The sequence below is a fragment of the Schistocerca piceifrons genome, chromosome X (genome assembly GCF_021461385.2).
Source record: "Schistocerca piceifrons isolate TAMUIC-IGC-003096 chromosome X, iqSchPice1.1, whole genome shotgun sequence".
Taxonomy (NCBI): Eukaryota; Metazoa; Arthropoda; class Insecta; order Orthoptera; family Acrididae; genus Schistocerca; species Schistocerca piceifrons.
Window position 1 is genome coordinate 606,246,265 of NC_060149.1, and position 18,479 is coordinate 606,264,743.

Consider the following 18,479-nt stretch of genomic DNA (forward strand, 5'->3'; position numbering starts at 1 on the left):
TTGTAAACTGTCCAAATAACGCATGGCACATCCTACAGACCTGCTCACAACATAATGCAACAGACACGCAACCAACATGCACAGGCACCGCCCACCACCCCCTGTCCACTGGACCACACAAGAGGCTACCACACACACTCCCACAAGTCGGAATGCACCAGCAGCCCCTGTGAAGGGACACGGCTACACACAGGTTCCTGTTCAGCTTCCTCAAGCGTGAGGTGGCAGCATCCCTTTCATACTTGACAGAGAAATTCCTCTCAAAATAAGTGATCACCTAGGCACCGTTACTGACGTCACCGGATGGGAGCAAAGACCTATTTACAGAGCACAGACACTCCAAGGGCACATGCACATCGACACCACCGTCAGCCATTGCCGGATGCAAACCTGCATGATCCATCACTCTCATGCCACTGCCGATGGCATGTCAAAGTCACCTCTACAGTTAAAGTTCTTCTAGTGTTATACTGATGTCACATGTCTATCTAAATACAAACCAAGTCATCCTCTGGGCTACACGTGCATGTGTTCACTTCTGCTGTTATGATCCCTCTCTCTACCTGAGGTCTAGCAAAGACCTAATTGTTGAGCGACTCACCCTCACAGGTGCCGCATAAATCCATTCCAGAACAGCACAGGCTGCATTGTTCCTCGCGATCCTAGCGGGACATGGGTGATGCACATACTGACATCACAGATCATGCAATAGAAATCTGTTTGACCACTCGCGATTCTAATGGGACGTGTGTGACTTGTGGCTGACGCATCATTACACATAGCTACATACCATCGCAAGCGTATCTAGCAATGTTCTCAATGTTATACGGAAGTCAAATGGCTATGTAAAATAAGTACTAAGTAGCAATCTTGGAAACTACACTCCTGGAAATTGAAATAAGAACACCGTGAATTCATTGTCCCAGGAAGGGGAAACTTTATTGACACATTCCTGGGGTCAGATACATCACATGATCACACTGACAGAACCACAGGCACATAGACACAGGCAACAGAGCATGCACAATGTCGGCACTAGTACAGTGTATATCCACCTTTCGCAGCAATGCAGGCTGCTATTCTCCCATGGAGGCGATCGTAGAGATGCTGGATGTAGTCCTGTGGAACGGCTTGCCATGCCATTTCCACCTGGCGCCTCAGTTGGACCAGCGTTCGTGCTGGACGTGCAGACCGCGTGAGACGACGCTTCATCCAGTCCCAAACATGCTCAATGGGGGACAGATCCGGAGATCTTGCTGGCCAGGGTAGTTGACTTACACCTTCTAGAGCACGTTTGGTGGCACGGGATACATGCGGACGTGCATTGTCCTGTTGGAACAGCAAGTTCCCTTGCCGGTCTAGGAATGGTAGAACGATGGGTTCGATGACGGTTTGGATGTACCGTGCACTATTCAGTGTCCCCTCGACGATCACCAGTGGTATACGGCCAGTGTAGGAGATCGCTTCCCACACCATGATGCCGGGTGTTGGCCCTGTGTGCCTCGGTCGTATGCAGTCCTGATTGTGGCGCTCACCTGCACGGCGCCAAACACGCATACGACCATCATTGGCACCAAGGCAGAAGCGACTCTCATCGCTGAAGACGACACGTCTCCATTCGTCCCTCCATTCACGCCTGTCGCGACACCACTGGAGGCGGGCTGCACGATGTTGGGGCGTGAGCGGAAGACGGCCTAACGGTGTGCGGGACCGTAGCCCAGCTTCATGGAGACGGTTGCGAATGGTCCTCGCCGATACCCCAGGAGCAACAGCCTCCCTAATTTGCTGGGAAGTGGCGGTGCGGTCCCCTACGGCACTGCGTAGGATCCTACGGTCTTGGCACGCATCCGTGCGTCGCTGCGGTCCGGTCCCAGGTCGACGGGCACGTGCATCTTCCGCCGACCACTGGCGACAACATCGATGTACTGTGGAGACCTCACGCCGCACGTGTTGAGCAATTCGGCGGTACGTCCACCCGGCCTCCCGCATGCCCACTATGCGCCCTCGCTCAAAGTCCGTCAACTGCACATACGGTTCACGTCCACGCTGTCGCGGCATGCTACCAGTGTTAAAGACTGCGATGGAGCTCCGTATGCCACGGCAAACTGGCTGACACTGACGGCGGCGGTGCACAAATGCTGCGCAGCTAGCGCCATTCGACGGCCAACACCGCGGTTCCTGGTGTGTCCGCTGTGCCATGCGTGTGATCATTGCTTGTACAGCCCTCTCGCAGTGTCCGGAGCAAGTATGGTGGGTCTGACACGCCGGTGTCAATGTGTTCTTTTTTCCATTTCCAGGAGTGTATATAGTCTCCCAGAAATACTAAACGTGCGCTTTAGTAGCAGCTTTCGTGATGTCTCGGCTTGTATGCACAGAAATTCTTGCCCTAACAGAACCTGTTTACGAAAATAGCGCGGTATAACGCCGAATGCATTCCTTCTGATGGTCCTAATGTGGTACCCCTTCCATCCCGTCTTACCCTTTCCCTTCAGCGTCAGGCTTATAAAGTATGTGTTTGTGTTCTAACATGTACAAAGCAAATGACTATGTCCAGTCGTAAGGAAGGTATGGATTTGATGTGGAGTACTGTGATAGCAAAGGGAGGAGTATGTCAAGTCATAAGAATGGTAACGATATTTCTATTTCCAGAGCCACAGTAGTCAGCTGAGTGTATTTCTGATACTTCACTCATTGTGAAATGTCATTCAACTGAAACCACAATCGTAACATTTAGTTGTAAGTACAGGGATAAAATATATATGAGGCCGTTTTTTTTCTTTTTTTTCTAGAACGATTCTGTCTATGTGTGCTTGGCATGCAGTGGCATTGACCTGTGGCGACAATGATTCAAGTTTCCCATTAACTGTAGGAGCCGTCCAAATGCAGAGGTCTGTTGGAGTGTAGGAATGTAGATGACTCCACTGTGTTGTCCTCTAGATGACCAAATAGCGAACTAATACTTACTTTGTGTTGGATAACTTCGGTGACTGTATGGAAATTTTTGAGAAGATTCAATATGGACGTGTGTTTGCACTGGACCGTTATTCCCTTCCATGTAAATTGTCCAGTTGACTTCTTCTACGCCTTTATTTACTTGAAAGAACATCGATTGTGGTGTGTGCATCTAGCAGGTGAAAGACAGGCGGAGAACACACTTGGTGGTTCTCTCTCGACAAGAGAAACACCTTAGTTGACTTTGTAAATTATAGTGATAATTTGGAATTTTTCACATCAACGACATAGACATTAGCGAGTGGAAATATCAGTTTCATCTATTTTCGTCGAGTTCTCATGTAAAGGCCATCACAGAGGAGATAAGTATCTAGTTACTCGGTTAACAGCATACTCCATCTCGCTAAAGTTTAAGGTTTGTAAAGAAATAATTTGGGGTCTGTATCTTCAGGATTATGTTACACAAGCGATCGGTAGGATACTGCTGTGTGCTTGATATCGAGAATTACAGCGAAAATGGTATAATATTATGCAAATCATGCGAAAATAAATGTGTTCTTGTAATTCCAGAGTCTGGCAATGGGTGTAGAAAAGCAAGCAGATTTGGACTTGAAACAGTAACGCGTTTGTGCCAAGGGGAAACGAGCAAGAATTTGTAGAACAGTTCTGAGAGTGACTTCGGTCTGCTGAGGGCAGTCTGATCAAGTATTGGGATTAGATGACTGATGACCATGGGCTGCAGATGAATATCTAGTGCTGTGAGGAGTATATATGGTGCTGTCTGTATATGTACGAGTGTCTGGTGATCGATAGCTATATGAATGATGTAATAGGGGCGATTTTTGTACGGCACAGGATACGAATTGTATTTTTACTACATAGACACGGTAAGTGGTGATATATTGATGAGTGGGATATCGGTTTCACGCTCTAATACCTGACCTCAGTTGGACAGCAGTTTAATTGATTAATAGTCTTTCCATATTTGACAATATGTAGGGCACTTTACGTGGTTTAATTGTGGGTGCAATATGGCTACCTGTACAAAATAGTTTTTTGTGTCTGTGAGTCTCGCGTGCAGAAAGATAAAAAAAGGTGGACAGTGCTTCCACACTGGTGGAATCAGTAATTCGGTGGGTGAATTCGATAAGAGGCAATCATAATGGTTGATTCATTGTCCTTTGTGCTGGGATATACGAGTCTCCACATAGTGGTGAGGACGTTTGTATATGTTGAAAGCAGGAAGGGTAACCATGATGGATGGGGTGCCACCTTAGCACCATCAGGAGGAATTCAGTCGGCGTTATTCCACACTATTTTCGTAAATACTGTATGTTATGTTAGGGCAAGATTTTCCGTGCATACAAGCCGTGACACCACGAAAACTCCTACAAAAGCAAAAATTAAATATTTCTGGGACGCTATACAATTTCCGAGAGTTTGACGTAGTTCTTATTTTCGATAGACATGTGACTTCAGTATGACATTGAGAACGTTACTCGATGCACTTACGATGGTATGTAGCTATGCGCAGTGATGCATCAGCCACATGTCAAGTGTGTCTCATTAGGATCACGAGGGTCGAACAGATATCTATTGCACAATCTGTGATGTATGTTTGTGCATCACACATGTCGCGCTAGGATCATGAGAACAATGCACCATCTGCTATTCTGGAACGGATTTATGCAGTGTCTGGGAGGGTGACTCGCTCAGCACTTAGGTCTTTGCTGGACCTCAGGTAGAGAAAGGGATCACAAAAACAGCAGTGGACACATTTGTACGTGGCCCAGAGGATGACTTAGTGCTTATTTAGATAGACATGTGACGTCAGTATAACACTCGAAGAACTTTAACTGTAGAGCTGACTTTGACATGCCATCAGCAGTGGCATCAGAGTGATGGCTCATGCTGGGGCTTGCATCCGGCAGTGGCTCGTATTGGTGTCGATGTGTGCGCGCCCTTGGAGTGTCTGTGCTCTGGAAATAGGTCTTCGCTCCTATCCGGTCACATCAGCGCCAGTGCCTAGGTGATCACTTATTTCGAGAGTAATTTCTCAGGTCTCAAGTATGAAAGGGATGCCACCACCTCATACTTGGGGGACCCGAACAGGCAGCTGTGTGTGGCCTGGCAGCTGACAGCCACATCACTTCGCAGGGGCTGCTGGTGCATCCCAACTTTTGGGAGCATGTGCGGTAGCCTCCTGTGTGGTCCAGTGGACAGGGGGCGGCGAGTGGTATCTGCACACGCTGTTTGCGTGTCTGTTGTTTTATTTTGCAAGCAGGTCTGTAGGCTGTGCTATGCGTTATTTGGACAGTTTATGAGTTGATTTAGTGTCTGCGCATGAGTGTTCTGCATTATTTAAGAGGAGTTGCCATGCCTGTGTGCTGTGTACTGAAATTATTTCGGTAGTTTAGGAGTTGTTTGCGTGTCTGCAGAGTGTTATTTCAGTAATTTACAAGTAGTTTACAGGTCTGTAGGCTGCATGGCGTGACCCCAAGCATGTCAGCGGGTGTGTTTTGTATCAGACTGATAAATATACTATCTCTAATGCAACCCTAAATAAACAGTTCTAAAATAAATTAAGTACATGCCTTCCTCTCTCCAGCAGCCCAGTGCAGGCTGAGACATTTTCTCGTCCAAACAGCCATCTTGGGTTATGTAACGGAACGGATGACAGGGCAATCTGGAAGCGGTACTGTGTACTAGGCCAGGACCCCCTGGTGAACACACTGTTTCTCTTCATTTTCCCCACTATCTTGCCTTACATCTACATCTACATCTACATACATACTCCGCAATCCACCATACGGTGCGTGGCGGAGGGTACCTTGTACCACAACTAGCAACTTCTCTCCCTGTTCCACTCCCAAACAGAACGAGGGAAAAATGACTGCCTATGTGCCTCTGTATCATCCCTAATCTCTCTTATCTTATCTTTGTGGCCTTTCCGCGAAATATAAGCTGCAGGCAGTAAAATTGTACTGCAGTCAGCTTCAAATGCTGGTTCTCTAAATTTCCTCAGTAGCGATTCACGAAAGGAATGCCTCCTTTCATCTAGAGACCCCCACCTGAGTTCTTGAAGCATTTCCGTAACACTCGCGTGATGATCAAACCTATCAGCAACAAATCTAGCAACCTGTCTCTGAATTGCTTCTATGTCCTCCATCAATCCGACCTGATAGGGATCCCAAACGCTCGAGCCGTACTCAAGAATAGGTCGTATTAGTGTTTTATAAGTGGTCTCCTTTACAGATGAACCACATCTTCCCAAAATTCTACCAATGAACCGAAGACGACTATCCGCCTTCCCCACAACTGCCATTACATGCTTGTCCCACTTCATATCCCTCTGAAATGTTACGCCCAAATATGGAGTATTCAAACATTACAGGATTCTTTTTCCTATTCATCTGCATTAATTTACATTTATCTATATTTAGAGTTAGCTGCCATTCTTTACACCAGCTACAAATCCTGTCCAACTCATCTTGTATCCTCCTACAGCCACTCAACGACGACACCTTCCAGTACACCACAGCATCATCAGCAAAGAGCCGCACATTGCTATCCACCCTATCCAAAAGATCATTTATGTAGATAGAAAACAACAGCGGACCTAGCACACTTCCCTGGGGCACTCCAGATGATACCCTCACCTCCAATGAACTCTCACCATCGAGGACAACGTGCTGGGTTCTATTACTTAAGAAGTCTTCGAGCCACTCACATATTTGGGAACCAATCCCATATGCTCGTACCTTTGTTAGGAGTCTGCAGTGGGGCACCGAGTCAAATGCTTTCCGGAAGTCTAGGAATATGGCATCCGTCTGATACCCTTTATCCATGGTTTGCTAGATATCATGTGAAAAAAGGGCGACTTGCGTTTCGCAGGAGCGATGCTTTCTAAAGCTGTGCTGATGCATGGACAACAACTTCCCTTACTCAAGGCAATTCATTATATTCGAACTGAGAATATGATCGAGAATCCTGCAACAAACCAATGTTAAGGATATTGGTCTGTAATTTTGAGAATCCGTCCTTCTTATATACAGGCGTCACCTGCGCTTTTTTCCATCCACTCAGGGCTTTACGTTGGGCAAGAGATTCGCGATAAATGCAAGCTAAGTAAGGAGCCAATGCAGTAGAGTACTCTCTGTAAAACCGAAATGGAATCCCATCAGGACCTGGCGATTTAATTATTTTCAACCCCCAGGGATGTCTATTACCATGTCCTCCATACAGGAATCTGTACGAGACTCGAACAGCGGTATATTTGTACGATCCTCGTGCGTGAAAGATTTCTCAAATGCTAAATTTAAAATTTCAGCTTTCGTTTCTCTGTCTTCCATTGTCAGGCCAGACTGATCAGTGAGTGACTGGATGGAAGCCATCGACCCGCTTACCGATTTTACGTAAGACCAGAATTTCCTTGGGTTTTCAGCGAGATCTTTTGCTAAGGTATGATGGTGGTAGTGGTTGTATGCTTTGCGCATCACTCTTTTTACAGCAGCACGAATCTCTACTAACTTTTGCCTCTCCTCATTCTCCCGATCTTTCTTGTACTGCGAGTGCAACTGTCTTTGCTTCCTGAGCATTCTCCGAATTGTGCTGTTAAACCATGGTGGGTCTTTTCCGTCCGTAACCCACTTTTTCGGCACATACTTGTCCAATGCGTGATTTCCAATGTGTTTAATATTTGCCCATAATTCTTCCACGTCCATCGTACCGGAAATAAATGAAGTCGATTCATTTACTAAGTGGGATGCCAATATCTGCTTATCTGCTCTTCCTAGTAAGAATACTCTCCTAGCCTTCTTGACCGACTTTTTAACTTTCGTAACCATAGTCGTAATGACAACATCATGATCACTAATCCCTGTCTCAACACTGACACCGTCGATGAGGTCTGGTCTGTTCATGGCTACCAGATCCAAAATATTTCCATCACGCGTTAGCTGTCGATTTAGCTGCTCAAGACAGTTTTCGGATGATGTGTTCAAAAGTAATTCACACGATGGCTTGTCTGTACCACCTGTAATGAATCCATAGACATCCCAACCTATACTAGGTAGGTAGAAGTTACCTCTGACTAATATAGCATGATCCGGGTACTTCTGCCATACAGAGTGTAGACTCCCTTTGAACGATTCTAGGTCTGTCATGGTGGAACCTAGTGGCCTGTAATAACACCCAACAATTAACTTTATTTCTCCTAGTCCTGTTAAACGTGTCCAGATAACTTTACAATCACACTCTACTTCGACCTCAGTAGACACAATATTTTTGTCAACTGCAATGAAGACACCACCTCCTACGGTGTCTAATCTGTCTTTCCAAACATCACAGAACGGACACCAGCACCCTCTGGTGGCAGTACTGTGTACTATGTCAGTTGGGCTGCAGGTTTTGTGGTGAACACACCTGATGGAAGTACTGCCTCTAATTGTTCAAATAAATAGTGCGTGCAAAATAAAGACTTATGTCCAGCACTGGTCAAGTCCTTTTCCAGCCAATTCCTAGGAGGAGATAGCAGCTGGATAATTTAGGTTATTGAAGGTAGTCAAGGTGCCCTTTTCTCCCACAATTTTCTTAGGTTAGTGGAGGTAGCATTGTCCTGATGGAACTTGAACTTGCCACCATTTTCTGGGAGAGGGGAGGGGAGGGGTAGCGGAGGGGAAGTGGTGGGGAATGGGTGGGGAGGGGGAGTGGAGGGGTTTACCAGTGGGTGATAGGTTAATTAATTGATCAGTTTAATTGAGTAGTCAATCAAATTGATAAGAGTGAGAGGAGCTATTCCAATAACTCAGACCTGAAAGTGTACCTGTAGCAGCAAGGAGGTAGGGGAATGGGGGGAGGGGGAGTGGTGGGGGAACAATAGGTTAAGTGCATGTCAGTCAAAAGTAAGGATCCTTTTAGCAGAACAATAAGTTAAGTGCCTGTCAATCAAAGGAGAACAATAGGTTAATGACCTGTCAATCAAAGGAGAACAATAGGTTTGCCCCTGAGTGCCTACCTGTCCCTGATGTAGGCAACCCGCACTAACAAACTGCACTCTTACGAACTCTGTTCCAGTACTTCCTACTGCATTCAAACTTCGGCCACTTCATGCTCTGACTCATAGAATGTTACCCCATCATTGGTTATTCCATCTTTTGTCACGTTCTCCTCCTCCTTTGAAGTCCCCTCCCTGAAATCCGAATGGGGGCTAATGTGGAATTTGCCAATGGAGAGATCATGACACTTTTTTCAATTACTGGCCACATGTCCTGTGAATACACATTATGCGTTTTTAATGCAGTGGTTCCATTGTTTCCTGTATCCTCATATGACTGATCATTGCTCATTCTTTCGCCTTTTCAGCTAAGTTTCCCAACCCCAGAATATGCGAGTGCTCTGAACCTCTGTCCCCTTCTCCTCCATCTTTGACAATGCCGTTGGCTAAACGAGGGTGACGTCTTATGCCAGAAGTCTTCGGCCACCACTGCTGATGATTTTCATACAAAATTTAAGCAGCAACAGGGTTCGAACCTGGAACCCAAGATGTTTTGATTAGTAGTCAAGACGCTACACCTAGATAAGATATCCATAAAAAAATAATGAAGGAAACATCACTGCACAGCTGGTATAAAATTAAAGGCATTTCATATTTTACTTTCGTTGTCAACTTGTGTTCATCCAAATTGCGCTTTAAGCAAAGTGAATATGCTTCTCGTCTGTTTAATGAAAATGAAATTAGGAGTCAGTTTTACTGTTCTTGCGATGTTTTTTAACAGCAGCAGGACAACTGTGTCGGCTGTTTTCAAATTTATTCTGTAGTCCTTGTATTAAAAGAACTAAGTAGAGGGTATTTTGAGCTCAGTAATCTACAATACACAGCACTATATCAAATTCATTCAAAAACGTTTTGAAAATTCTACTTGTATAATAGCCAGGAGAAAAATTAATTTGGATAGTTCCATAACTGTTCTTATAGAGTTGGATGCCATACCCAAGACATGCATTGGAGTACAGCTGACCTCTCGGTCTCTCATTCATGAAGTTTTCCTCCTGTGCTGCTAGAGCCGATCGCAGTTGTAAATGCTGCATTCTCTCGCTCCCTGTATTGACATTGCTGGCACAGCCCTCGCCGATATGGCGCGAACCGGTTTATTGCCACCACTGGCTCATGCAGACTGCCACCAGGTGGACCGACTTGTTATACAGGATGTTTCCGTAGGAGCGTGCAAAAATTTAAAGTGACCACAGGATGCTCCACTGAACAATTTGAGGCAGGGAACCTAGGGAAGCGAGCTCATGGAGATAACAGGAATAAAATCAAATTGCTGTGTAATTTTTTTTACCTTAGTTACAGTTATTTTCAAATACCATCATTGACATAATGAATGTACCATTTGTACTGTATCTTACAAAATATGCTGAAACTGACGGCAATTAACCTCAATGCAGGCAAGGCACCGGCGAACAAGATTCTGACGCTCCGTGGCAAAAACTCTTGGTGTGTTTCGAATCACATCATACGCAGATACAATTCTGGCAACTAACTCGATCTCCGTATTCACTGACGTTTCATACAGAAGTGACTTAAATATCCCCATAGGAAATGATCATCGGGATTTAGGTCAGGTGGCTTTGTAGGCCACGGAGTAGGTCTTCCCTATCCAATCCAGCATCCAGGAAATACAGCACTGAGACTGTTGCGGACATCCACACTGAAGTGAGGAGGTGCACCGTCAGATTGAATGAGTCTATCGTTCATTCACAGCACGTTCCGTCATGGAAAAATGTAAGTACCATAGAACAGAGCCACCTTTTGGACATGTAAAGTGAACCAAATCTGCATCATGATTTCCTAGTAATCATGTTCGTCCTCCTTGTTGCCTTGCAGGTAATAGAGAATGTACATGAAAATAAACAGCATAGTACGTGTAAACTTGAGCGCACGTTAATTGTAAATAAGCTGGAAAACAGTAATGTTACACAAAGCGGTAGATAAGTTTACTTCCATTTCACCTTAAGCTTGCTAATCCAGCCCCAAGTTCCCCACCTCAAATTGTTAAGTGGAGCATGCTCTACGTCCTGTCACATTTTTGCACGCTCTTACGGAAACACCCTGAATACGTAGTATAACGCTTTCCGAGACAGGCACTGAATTTTGGTGTGCTGTATGTGGCTATTTGCGTAAGACTTGTAGTACTTAAGACTATCCGTATTTTATCGAAACGTTCAAGAGTAGCTTCGAGTTAATGACGCCACGCTGAAACGGTATCGACGTTGTTCTACCCTCTCGTTAAGTGGAGTAGCTGCTAACGATATGAGATTTTTTTTCTTTATAACTGCTTAGCCACCTAAAGCTGCCATGCGAAGCTGCGGCAGTAGGTCAGAAAAAGTTCGGAAAATGAGGAGCAACTGTCCATAGCCGTTTGTAGATTGCGACGGCGATTAGCTGCCTCGCCAACGGAGTCTTCAAACATACGTTGTGTTTATGACGCAAACTAGAAATTTCGTTACAGTCTTAGCAACTTCATCCAGACCATGTCGAAAGCGCTTAATGTTTCAGTGCGGACGTCCTGGTCTGGGGCTAACCGCACTAGAACTTCTCGAATCAGAAAATTTGTATTTGGGACCTTACAGTAAGAACAGACAAACTGGAGTTTTATACTTAGGCTCGATAGATCTGCAGACCTGGCCACGTAAGTGTGATCGGAGTTTTTTTTATACTAGCTGCCTTTGCGACGGTGGGCTGAAAAGCAACGCCTCCGAAATTTTCATGTGAAATCTCTCAACTTTTTTTTCAATAACACAAACGTTATTAACATTCCACGCATTTATTCTTCATGTCTACATATTTACAGCCCTTTGCCAGTAGAGGGCTCCGATTAGTAGCGTATAACATGAAAGTGTGTAACGTAACTATGTCGGTTCGTGAATAACAGTGTTCTGTAATCGAGTTTCGAATTCGAAGAGTTCGGTTCGTCCACACATGAAACACTCTCTCCTACAGCATAACAATGCGGGCCACACGCAAGAGCTGCGCCATCTGCAACAATTCGACGCCTTGGGTTCACTGCCATCGATCATTCCCTGCACAGTCCCGACATGGCCCAGTCTCCCTTTCACCTGTTTCCAAAACTTGAAGAACGCCTTCGAGGACTTCACTTTTATAGTCAGGAAGCGATGCCAACAGAGGAGGGGCTAGGACTCTACAGTGACGTTATCAACCAACTGGTCTCTCGTTGGGAGAAATGGGTTCTTCGCCAGGGTGATTATGTTGAGAAATTAATATTTATATATGAAGAATAAACAATTTGACTCTTAATGACGATATTTAATTTTAAAAGATTTAACAGTTTTCCCATAAAAGATTCGGTGGCATTACTTTTCAACATGGCCTCCTATTTTCATTGTGTCCACAGCAGCTCGACAACAGATTACAGAGAGCAGAGAAATCTCTGCTCAGAAGGGACTAATAGCGGGCGAAGTTTTTGCGCTACTTCGTATATATCACTACTTAAAGAGAGCAGTAACGCTCGTTGAGGAGCTGAGTAGACTATAGTGTTTTCTTCACAGCACACCAAAAAGATACCAGTCCTGTATTCCATTAGCAGAGAACCGCTTTAAAAGTCTATAAAAACACTTGAAGTGAGAAAGGTTGCTGGACTTCGTTGGATATTCCCATAGTTAACTAAACACCTGGGACAACATGCTGCAAACTTGTTACAAAAATTCTACACAAATGATTTGGAAGTTGGCCAAGTTTCTATCAAGTTAAAAATATCCAAAACGTTTGCCAGTCTAAAGCTTGGAAAACAGCATGATCACTCATCAAGCTACTGTTTTATACCACTGCAAAATGTCTGCTATAAAGCTATTACAAAATCTAGTCTATAACAGAATTTATCAATGTATCTATGAGGCTGTCCCTTCCTACCAAGCCCGATTCCCTACAAGGCGAACCTGTCGTGAGTAATTTCTGGCCCTAATCTCCTATACTGAAACCGACTGTCAGAAGAAAGTAATATCTTGTGTGGCATTTGTTGAGTTAACAGCAGCCTGTGACACCGTATGGCTAGATGGTGTGATTTCGGACTGAAGACAATTGTTGTAAGTGTCAAATTTGCTAGAGAATATACTGAAAAACCTCTGCTTTAAAGTCACAGTCAAGGATGTCACTAGTAAATCCTTCACGACCAAGAACGAATTACCTCAGGAATCAGTTCTATCCCCGCTCCTCTTCAGCAGTTATACACGTGACGTCCCAGATGCAAACTCTCTTATGCTGATGACATATCGATAACCACACTAACTTTGGACTATGGGAAGGCGAGCGAATACTCAAAAAGGACCTAGATACCTCAATTAAAAATCCAAAGGAGTGCAGGCTATGGTCGAAAACTGAAGTATCGTCTTTCCATCCAAGCATTCGCACAGCTACAAGAGAACTAAACGTATTCTTTTATGGTAGAAAGGTAAAACACAGTCAGTTCACTAATATTTTGAAGTATACCTAGTTAGTTCCCTTACCCTTAAAAAGCACTTCAAAACCACACAATAGAAACTGAAAATCAGTAACAGCTTCATTAGAAAAACTGCTGGAACAAGCCGGGGAACACATGCGAGGATACTATGCATGGCGACACAAGCACTGCTCTATTCTTCTGCTGAGTATTGCTCTCCTGTATGGAGTAGAAGCTGCCACGTTAGAAAGATAGATACAAAAGAATGATACAATCAGGATAACATCTGGAACATTCAAATCCACATCTCTTCCACGGCTACCTGTTCTCTCTAATATTGTCCCTCCTTACCTAAGACAACAACTACAGATGTCTCAAGAGTGGAACAGGATTAATGATATCACCAAATATCTGTCAATAAACAATACATTAAACTCCTTGACGTATAATAGGCTTAAATCTAGGAAAACTGTCTAAAATCAGATTCCAGCTACCTATGACTGGTTGTAGTTCTAGTTCATAATGCTTTTTGCAAAAGGTTTTATTCCTTTCATTGTTTAAAAGCAGCGTTCTGGATCTGATGTAGTTATACGAACTGTAAAGAGGAAGTCCATCAGTTTTGTAATTTCACTAAGAACCCAGATGAATTCCAGCAACTCAGTTAATTTCCAGTATTCATGAATATCAGACCCACAATACACTTGTACTCCAGTTTCAAGGTTTTCTTTGTCAGTCATAGGATGTTCTTGAGTGGTCACTACTATCTCTCACCGAGCGAGGTTTTGCAGTGGTTAGCACACTGAACAAGCATTCGGGAGGACGACGTTTCAAACCCTCGTCTGGGCATCATGATTTAGGTTTTCCGTGATTTCCCTAAATCGATTCGTAAAATTCCGGGATGGTCCTTTGAGAGGGCACCGCCGACTTCCTTCCCCATCATTCCCTAATCTGATTGGGGCCGATGACCTCACTGTTTGGTCCCCTTACCCAAATGAACCAACCAAACAACCTATTATCTCTTGTGGTAGATGTTCATTCTTAATACTAGCGAAGCATTTGTTGTTGAACAATTTAACAGTTATTAAGTGTTTAGTGAAAGAAATTCTGTCCATTGTATCAAAACATATACAGTCACACTCCTCTTTACCTTCTACCATGATTCTTTTTGAAGGATTCTCACAGTACTTTGACTTCCTTAATTCTAATGTAGCAGTTTTGAATATTATTGTGTATTCATGAACTTTAAAAGACTAATTTGTCAAGACTGCTTTCATTGATAAATTAATTCAAAATGAAGCTTAATCTTATGAAAAATCTGTAGCCAAAACTTGAAATTATCATCATTCTCGTATTTTAAAATTCCTGTTAATTTTGCAATGGTTTGATCCGTATTCGATGTTCACTGAATTTCAGTAAGACTGTTCTTCAAAGAATGCAAATTTTCACACTTTATCTTTGTGGTCCGTATGTTGAAGTTGCGCCTTGTAGAAGATTGGCGTGGAAGGCTGACGTCCATAACCTTGAGAATGGACACACGTTGAGATGATGTTGGGACGAATATTGGAATATCCAGAACATTAAAGAAAAATATTCTTGCGTTTCGTGTAATACTTGCTGCATTTCTCATTATTAAATTACGATGACGTGCGTAACAGTGATCTAAATGCGCATTACTACAAACAACTTAGATTTTTGCTTGGAATTCTACTTTTCTCCTTTTCATGACATTTGCATCAACAAATGTCTGTGCCATCTGTTTTCGTCCATTTTCCTGAAGGATTATATCCTATTATTCTAAAATACGTCTTGATACGCCACCTGCAATTTGATTTACTGGAGTAAAGAATCTTCAAAATGATTCAAACATATCTCCTTTCAATTCGTACCTTAGAACGGTAAGCGTTTAAGTGTGTTCCGAAACATCTATTGTATGAAATGGTTGAAATGGCTCTGAGCACTATGGGACTTAACATCTGAGGTCATCAGTCCCCAAGACTTAGGACTACTTAAACCTAACTAACCTAAGGACATCACATACATCCATGCCCGAGGCAGGATTCGAATCTGCGACCGTAGCGGCCGTGTGGTTCCAGACTGAAGCGCCTACAACCGCTCGGCTACACCGGCCGGCTCTATTGTATCATCAAGCATGAGTGCTACAAATGAAATTTTCTTGTTTCTGTTCTTACCTCCTTTCTAGTAAGCAGTCAAGTACCTCATTGTGAATCACCCCACAAACACCTTCGAAGAGTGCTTCGGTTTCTACGTGATTCTTCAAACCTGAATCTAATTTAGATGCAAAAATTACAATTCCTGTAAAACCCTCGGACGCACTGAAAAGTATCTCATCATGTCCACGTAAGAGAGTTTCAATGTTTCCAAGAAAGAAAAGGCAGTCTATCATTTTCGACCAAATTTCACGTTTTTTTCATCTTTATATTATGTTCTTTGGTCGAAAGTCTATAGCCCTCATTAAGTTTTTCCTTAATACTAACACTTCCTAATAGTGGCAGTGAAGCTACATCACAGCGTGCTTCTTTGAATACTCATGGTTTTCAGTTCATATATCATTTTGTTTATATTTCTAAAACCATCTTTTGTCCACCGTAGATCACCTCCTAACAGCAAACACGTAAACTAAACCAATGCATTCCTTGCTTCATAGTCGCAAAGCCATCTTCTCCGTTGGTACCATTCAGAACTGAAGCAACGAATATATTTCCTGTCGTTCCTATGCATGGCCGAAATGTTGCTAGGGCGTGCTAAAAAGTAATGTCACTTAACTTTTTGTGGAAAAATCTCTTTAAGATTTTCAGATAAAACAAACGGTATTAAAATTCTATATTTTTATATTTTTATTCTCCATTTCTACATATTTGCAACGCTATGCCGCCAGAGAGTTCCGAATTGCAACGTGCAACACCCAAGTGTGCAACGTAACTATGTCGGTGCTTGAGATACAGCGTGCTGTAATCGATATTCGAATTCGAAGAGTTATTTCATATATGGAGTACCCTCTCCTTCAGAATGGCAATGCCAGATCACACACGAGCGCTGCGATATCTGCAACAATCGGACGTCTTAGGTTCACTGTCATCGATCATTCTCCATACAGTTCCCTCTTGGCATGATCCGAGTTTCGTCTTTTTCCATAACTTAAAGAACACCTTCGAGAACATCACTGTTTTACTAATGAAGGGGTGTAATCACAGGCGAGGTTGTGGCTCCGTCAACAATGTCAAACATTCCAGAGCAACGATATTAACAAACTTGTCTCTGGTTGACAGAAATGTCTTCGTGACAATGCTGAGAAATAAATATGTAGGTATGAAGAACAATGATGCAGAATTTTAATCATGTTTGTTGTATCTGAAAAGCCTTAAGGGCTTCATAGAAAAATTCGGAGACATTCCTTTTCAGCACGCCCTCGTACAATACTAGATGAACGACCACATTTCTTAACTGTAAAACTGTCTTATGGCCGGAGAGCTGGGAAAACGTAAGTTTCTGAACGTCACTTACAGTCATAGAACTTATTTCTTGGAGATGAAAGACCATAGATACAGTACTTTTCTTAAATATAGGAACTGAGAAATGAGTCTCATACAATAGTTGCAACGAGATAATAGTCCAATTACACACTTTGTATCACTCTACAAAATGGTACTTGGTTAAGCACAACATACGTGGAGTAAGAAAAGATACTATCTTTCACAAGCGCGCTATGTTTCGCACTGCGGAAGCAATAGTGCTCCCTCTTCCCTCCAGCGTCGCGTGTAACTCCCTATGAGCGCCTCCACACAACAAAAAACGCACCACTGTGATGGTACAGCGCACAGATCCGTAAAAATATTTTTGTATCTTTTTCGCAAACCTGGGAAAGACTACTGACATTAAGCTTAACGATTATATATTGTATAAGTATATAGCAAGAATTAAAGTAAAAAGGACTCGTTATATTGAATGGTATTGATAATGTCAAGTGGAAATAGAGGGTGATGCAGTTCCACACTGTTTGTACTCGAGCCGCCACTGGTAGGAAGTTACTACGACAAAATGCATATTTATTAGATTAACAGTTTTCTTATTACAGATCTCAGACAGCATTGCATAATGATCAAACATGGTCTAATACTGCTGTAAGGTGAATCACAACGAGTGGTTTTGTGTCTTTATATTCATGTATTTAATATATGCTATTGGATCTATCCATGAACATTATACTTCAGTACCACGCAGACAGAAGGAATATGGTCCTCTCTCCACCGAGCGAGGTGGCGCAGTAGTTAGCACAGTGGACTAGCTTTCGGGAGTACAAGGGTTCAAACTTGCGTCCGGCCATCCTGATTTAGGTTTTCCGTGATTTCCCTAAAATGATTCTGGCAAATGCCGGATTGTTCCTTTGCAAGGGCACGGCAGACTTACTTCCCCATCTTTCCCTAATTCAATGGGACCGCTGACCTCGCTGTTTGGTCCCCTCCCCCAAACCAACCAACCAACCATTCCACCCCTCACACACACACACACACACACACACACACACACACACACACTCACACACACATCATTATAAAACGAACCAAAAACACTGTGGCAAAATGATGACAGTGTATAACAGCTACTGTTAGACCTATACCAGCCACTCAAATTTAATGTATGTTAGTTAAATAAGGAAAAATTATCACCCTAACAATACGAGGTAATGACACTCTTCTACTAAATAAATTACTTTGTTACCTCACTGTCCCAGACTGAGATTACCTCGTGTCTTGTACTGTGATTAGGGGTACCAAAAAAAATGTTCAAATGTGTGTGAAATCTTATGGGACTTAACTGCTAAGGTCTTCAGTCCCTAAGCTTACACACTACTTAACCTAAATTATCCTAAGGACAAACACACATACCCGTGCCCGAGGGAGGACTCGAACCTCCGCCGGGACCATTAGGGGTACCAACGTCTTTGATTTATCTCTGGTGGGATGCTGAATTATAATACGGTTTCCCAAATACTTAAATCCTGGTGAAAGTAATAAAACAGGATTCTTCTTATAATAAATACTCAAATCAGTT

The 18,479-nt window shown here is 43.3% G+C and overlaps 1 pseudogene; it reads right to left on the minus strand.

The window, feature by feature from the left end:
* Positions 1-13,921: 13,921 nt before the first annotated feature.
* On the minus strand, positions 13,922-14,925 carry LOC124721511 (annotated as a pseudogene).
* Positions 14,926-18,479: the final 3,554 nt, after the last annotated feature.